We start from the raw sequence: 6,719 nt of genomic DNA on the forward strand, positions 1-6,719 counted from the left end.
GAATCATTGTTAAAGCAGAAACAAACCCAGAAATCATCTGGTGGCCAGACTCGGTCAATTTTTAGGTTGACTGGTCCTGACTGGTTCCCACCCTCCCAAAAATCTAATTTTTTTCGGATCGGAGAACATAAAGTCCTAAGCGATACCGTGCCAGGTTCCACTAACACTGAAGAGAGCTGGCAGTAGGATCTGGGACTGTTTGGAAAACGTTCAAAGCTAAAAGGCAGCTGGAGAAAGCATAGAGAAAAGGGTTACTGAAAAGAGAACTGTGTATTCTGTGATGTATAGCTGCTGTTAATTAAGGCTGCAAAAAAGTGAGAGAGAGCAAGGCTTTCTCATAGGTAACAAGAAGGTTAAATGAAGGCTGATTTCTGAGACTGATTCTCTCACGTTTCAAGGATTCAAGGAATTTAATCGTCATACCATTTCACAATTGCTTGCTCATGGTACAAAACTCGAACTCAGGTCCCAGATCAAGAAGTCTAATAAAAAATAATGGAGTACTCTTAACAGATGTCTTAACTTTTGGAGAAGGCAAATTATAAACTTGCACGCTAAATTAGGTCATCCTTGCAAATACCGAGTTGAACTCTGCTGCCTTTAAAAATGCCTTAAATATTCTTGGTATACATTCAACTTGTTGTCAAAAAACATTAAAAGATTTTGGTTTACGTTGACATGAAAGCCTCACAGAGTTGCTAGAGTTCACCGCTGAATATCAATGGTGTGAATATTTCGTTCCACAACAAGCCAAAAGTGCGCAATAGGACTGAGATTTGGAGGCCATTAGAGCATTGTGAACTCATTGTGTTCAAGAAACCAGATTGAGACTTGAACTTATCATATCCAGAGCTATACAGGCTATAAAGGCAGGGGCCCCGTCAGCAAAAATACCCAGGTACTGGCTGTGTTGTTTAAAAATGAACGGCCTGCCCTGAGGAGCTCAAAGGGGGGCAAGAAAGTATCCCAAACAACCTCACTACTCTGAACAGCCACAAACTTTAATGCAATGCCTTAAATTCTAGCATCTGAATCTTGCAGCTAATATGGAATCTCATCCCATCAGGCAATTACTCTTATAATCCTTCATTTCCTTCTATCACATTAAATTTTAAGGGTTGTTCCGAATGTACTATATTGTTTTATATCTGACTTTAATACAGATTTGATGACAAAAAAAAAGCCTATTTTTTTTCTGGAAACTTTTTTTTTCTAATTTGTTCAGTTTCAGTGAACCTATGCAAAATGTAGTTGTCACGTTTACCCGATCGCTGCCGTCGCCCCATCTATGTTTTCTGCATACTTTGGTTGTTTACAAGTGACCAATTGAGCCAATTATATATTATTGTCTTCTTGAGCCAATCTATAATTCTTATCCGACATCTACAAAGCATTTTTGACCACAGACCTGTCTGTCGTGAATTGTGTAGGGAGGTGGTGAGGATGGACGTGGCAGGAACCAGGTACGGTGAAAAATGAAGGGTTTTAATGAAGAATCGCTACACAGAAATCCAGGCAGCTCTGACTCTGGCAGCAACTGGGACATGCACACGACTACTGATGCAACCGCAGGTGGGTATAAATACACAGGGAAGGTAATAAGGGGAAAGTGGACACAGCTGGGATCAATCAAGGGATGAACAAGACAACACAGGAACTAAATAAGCACAGAAAACCCAGATCCTCACAGTGTCACTCACTGAATCTTTTTTGTTTTTGTTTTTTTAGATGGTTTGCTGCAAATTATTTCTATAGATCAGCAATGTAAAAATATATATATTGCTATTTCTGCTCAAGGTCACGTAAGTCCCTTTATTGCTCACCCTGATACTTGATTTAAACGTCGGCGAAATGAGTTGCTGCCTTGTAATCTGTTAGTTGAATGAGCATACCTAATAAAATGGCCAGTGAATGTGTGTATCTCCTTTATGTAGATGCCCGTTCATGTACAGACATCTGGCAGCATGGTGGTGCTTAGCATGGTGGTGCTTAGCATTTGACCCCGTGCTTAGCAGGAAAGTCACGGGGTCAAATCCCAGCTGTGGCCCTTTTCCGTTTAGAATTCGAATGTCCTTCTGGTACACCCTGTGGGGTTTCCACAGGCACTCTGGCTTTCTCCCAGCATCCAAAAACTAAATTCCCTCAGAACAGACCTACCAGTGTGAATATATTTAGATGCAGGGGTCCTCTAATTCCGTATTTCAGTCGGGGCCCCTACAGGACGGGGTCCTGCAGTTACGTAAACCTTTTTCCTCCCTGCTGAAAATATTTGTTTTCTTTAGCACCTTTGTGTTTCATCTGCTTTATGTTTTTTTTTTTAATGCCGTATACGAATCACTCTTGCAGCCCTTGTGAATTACTTAAACTTTAAAAATAAACACGCTCTGCCTCCTCGCTTTCATCTGCTTTCTGTCCCCATTCAGCATCCCACCGAACCGTTCCTTCCCAGCGATAATTACATCAGTCTGGCCCTGACTTGCGTTCATTCCTATTTTCCAAAACTCATTATGAATAAGAACCCCAGAACCCCGCCCCCCCATTGCAAGCATGTTGTCAGTGCAATTTATGTCTAGTTTTACCTCACTTATACCTTTATCTGAAATGGGTTTGCATTAAAAAAAATAAAATAAAAAAAAAAAGGTCATGCTAATGCGGAGTGCAAATGCATACATCAACGGGTGTTCGTTTGTATCTTTGACAGGTGCAATCGCAAAGTACCGTGTTCTCTTAATAAGAAAACACAGGGAAAAAAATGGATGAGAGGGAACATTACTTCGGGCGGAAAAATGGCAACAAATCTCGCGAAACCTACAAAAACACATCTAGCCTTTGACTGCTCTCTTTGAAATTCAAAACGAATCTTTAGGACGTAATGGAACTGCTCCGAAACAGATGTGGAGAAGTAGGGTGAACAGATGCAACACACACACACAAGACTGATTGGACTTGGATAGCAACTACTCAAGGATAAAAAAAGAAAAAGAGCGCGCTTTAAGCCTTACTTTAGCATGTGCACACCCTCTGGCGTTGTGGGTTGGTTGAAGCGTCGCATGTAGTCGTGCATCTCCGGGAAACTCTTCTTCATGTAGTCCTCGGCGCTGCTCTCCCTCACCGTCCCAAAGCGGAAGCCCAGAGAGGGATGGTGCAGCTGGGGGGGTATGACACAGGAAGAGGACGGATGAAGGATGACGCCGAGGCAGTAATGGAGAAGTAAAAGAGAAAAATGACGGAACGCGGAGGTGAGATTCACGGCGACTCCAAACTCACCCGAAAATGGAATAGGGATGCGAGAAAAGCAGTGATGCTTGACAAATTATTCCGCTCCTCCCCCCCCAGCCCCTGTTGAGCATTTTTCACTTTTTGTCTACAACTGTCACCTTTTTTTTATTGTGCCTTTGTCAAAAACAAAGAAGCACATGGCGAACACATTTTACCACAAAACTGTGGAAATGTCTTAAACATAATGCGGTCTGCGCCTCCGAGTCGGTGCTTGAGGAACGACTTTCCACTGCAGTTACAGCTTCTAGCAGTTTGTCTTCTTTTTTCTTTTTAGCAGCTTTCCTTATCTAGGGACCAACAGTCTAGCTAAGTCTTCTTTGCAAAACTGCAGAAGTTCAGTCAGATTGGAACTTAAAATTAATGATGATATATTGCAACAAATTACCTGTTAACCATAGACTTTGACTGCATATGGATATGCTTTGCTCTGAGCCATTCCATCGTAACATGAGCAGTTTGTTTAGGCATATTGTCCTTTAGGAAGATGAATGTCCAACCCCGTCACACACTTATTGCTTCCTCTATCAGGCTTTCTCCCAGAGTTCCCTGGTATTAAACACCACCGATCTTCTTTGCCTTGTCGGTTTAGGCCTGCTGTGTCTTGGGAAGTTTGAAGTTTTGCCATCCTCTTTCAACACGAGACGTCCAAACTTAGGATATCGTAACTGTTATAAATGTTAACACAAGTTTTCCCCGACCTGTCTGGTTGTATACCTTAGTCTTCATGATACTGTTTTGTTCTCTTTTGTTCTTTAACGAACCTCTGAGACTTTCACACAACAGCTGTGTTTATACTGAGATTAAGTTGCACACAGATGGGCTCTATTTACTACTGCAACTGGTGGCTTCTGAAGGTAAATCAATGCACTGAAGTTTTTTTTTCAGGGTTATTCAATTGGATTGGAATGATTATATATGGATACAATTTTCCCTCCAATTCCGAAAAGAAACAACAAAACAATGCACTGTTTTGTGTTTATCATCATAAAACACATTGACGTCTGTCATGCTGGCTAAGTTGGAAACAGTAGGAGTGGTATAAATACCTTTCCAGACCACTACAGCACTGTGTTGCACATCAAAGACCTTCCAGTTATAAACTTGCCAGCTTGCACGTGGCCTTACCTTGTCGTCGTGAATTCCTGAAACCTGCTCGAAGGTTTTCTCTCCAACCATAACAGCAGCAAGGTTGGCCGTGTAGCTGGACAGCACCAGTAAGCAGAAAATCGCCCAGAGGTTCATCAAGAAGCGTCCCGTCCAGCATTTAGGAGTCTGCAGAGAGATGGCGGATGATGAATGAATAATTGAACAAATCTAAAAGATTGAATTATCGTAGCTCAAGAAGAAACTGAGAATTAACATCGTGTCAAAAATGGCCTTTCTCCCCCCCCACCTCCACTTTTTTAAATATAAAACCTTCATGCAAACTGTGTTTTTCTTCCCATGAAATTCACAAATTGTGAAACCAATGAATCGGTAAAGGCAAAACTGAGAGAAGAAAGTGCGAGTGTTTTTGTTGCAGCATATCGGACATATCTTTCCATTAAATCGCCTGCTTAGGGGAATTCAACACCTGAAACATGCAATCATTCAATTACTGATCCAATTAAAATCCACTTAAAAGAAAGAAAATAAATTCACTTCCAGTGTTTTAAAGGCTGGAGATTAATGGGACATCAATTATACAAACAAGGTTATAACCCACTTTCACAACAGCGTGGAGAGGGTGATGAACACTCAGGCATAATTAGTCGGTTTACTGAAAAGGGAATAAAGTGAGACTTCACATTATGAGCATAATTTTCCAATTAGCATTTTTGGGGAGGAAAGTCGTCCTTAGGAAAGCTTACATGCTCTCCTACGTCTCTCCAGTGGAGATGGAATAATAAAAGTGGCGTCTCAGTGCCGACTCAGCAATGCCTTTTGGAAATTGTGTTTTCTAAACGAACGTTAAGATATAAATCTTGTCAAACGTGTTCTAATTTACCGAATACAAACATATTTAAACAAAGACCTGGAAGCTGCATTTTCCGAGCAAACTCTCAGCTGATGAGCACTGGGAAAAAAAAAAAATAATAAAAAAAATTCAGCATTGTTGCATGAAAACCTCATCAAGCAGGATTTAAAATAGACACCTAATTCGGGCAGTTTGACAGCTTAGCCTACATACTTGTTTGTCTCCACAAGTTGAATGTGTTTGCAGAGGGGGGAGGAAAAAAAAGCTTCAGGATTAGATTTGTTGGCACAACATTGTAAACAGTTTGTTTCTTTTTCTCGCAAGGTTGCTCAGATTTTACCATCAAAGCCCAAAACGGCTGCAGATGTGAGCCCGTTTATGTGCTGCTTGTATTAGAAAAGATAGCCTTTCTAATGCAAAGTCTTTAATAAAAAAAACACATTATTCTCATAAAAAGAACTCCAGTTTACACAAATTAAAGCTCTTGCCCGTTTTGACCGAGCATGGCACATTTTCTAACACTTTATAATACGTTGTGATTTCTATTTTTGTTATTGAATGTAATATTGCAGTGATGTATGACTACCTTGACTAATGCTGTGCACTATGTTTTTCCCCGTGAGTGACAGTAAAGCACAAAACTGAGCTGAACAAATAAAAAAACATCAGAGCTAAATATGTAATATTTTAGAAGACGAGCTATAAAATTAGTAAAGAAAAAAAACAAGCCCCACTGATCAAATCCATATGTTACAAAGAAGCAATAATTTCAGTTCCATTTCATAACCACACATTAACATTTCATCTACATCTGCTTCTGCCACTTTGTGTCATGTATTTAGATGAAATATGAAGGTTTGTAATGATAAAAATTCTCAAATGCCATATAAGTTGGTTGTAATTGTATGCAGTCTGCTGAAGATGAAAAATTACAACCATTTTCATTGATTGTCTTTCTGATTGGCACTTATGAAACGTAACAGATTGTGACTCCTGATTAAAGCAAAATAGCTGTACGCAGCCTCCTGCTGGTTGATATTATTTACTGGAGTCATAAACCACATTCCCTGACAGCAGGCTGTGAGGAGTTTCTTAAAAAAAAAATAAATAAAAAGTTTAAATCATAAACTGTCAAAGTGGAAAAGTCACCAGCCTGGTCAAAATGACTCCCTCAATGTGTGTTAAACTTTAAAAAGAAACACATTTCAAGAAATACATAAAAAATATTAAAGACATCATTTTGAGTGCACACGGTACAAGAAGGGAACATGTATTATGAATAATTAGTTGAAAAATACATTCCCTATTTTGTACTGTTACATTTTTAATTGTTTCGTGCCTGAAATGAACCATAAGTCAAATGAACAGGAATAATATGTAATACATATTCTTCAGAGAATGGCAGAGCAAATGAATTTAGAAGATTTAGACATTTGGTACACAGTTGTGGATGCAATGAATAACTTTTTGTTTTACTTTCTTG

This window comes from Poecilia mexicana, unplaced genomic scaffold (genome assembly GCF_051168715.1).
Source record: "Poecilia mexicana isolate PSO_F unplaced genomic scaffold, ASM5116871v1 scaffold_22, whole genome shotgun sequence".
Taxonomy (NCBI): domain Eukaryota; kingdom Metazoa; phylum Chordata; class Actinopteri; order Cyprinodontiformes; family Poeciliidae; genus Poecilia; species Poecilia mexicana.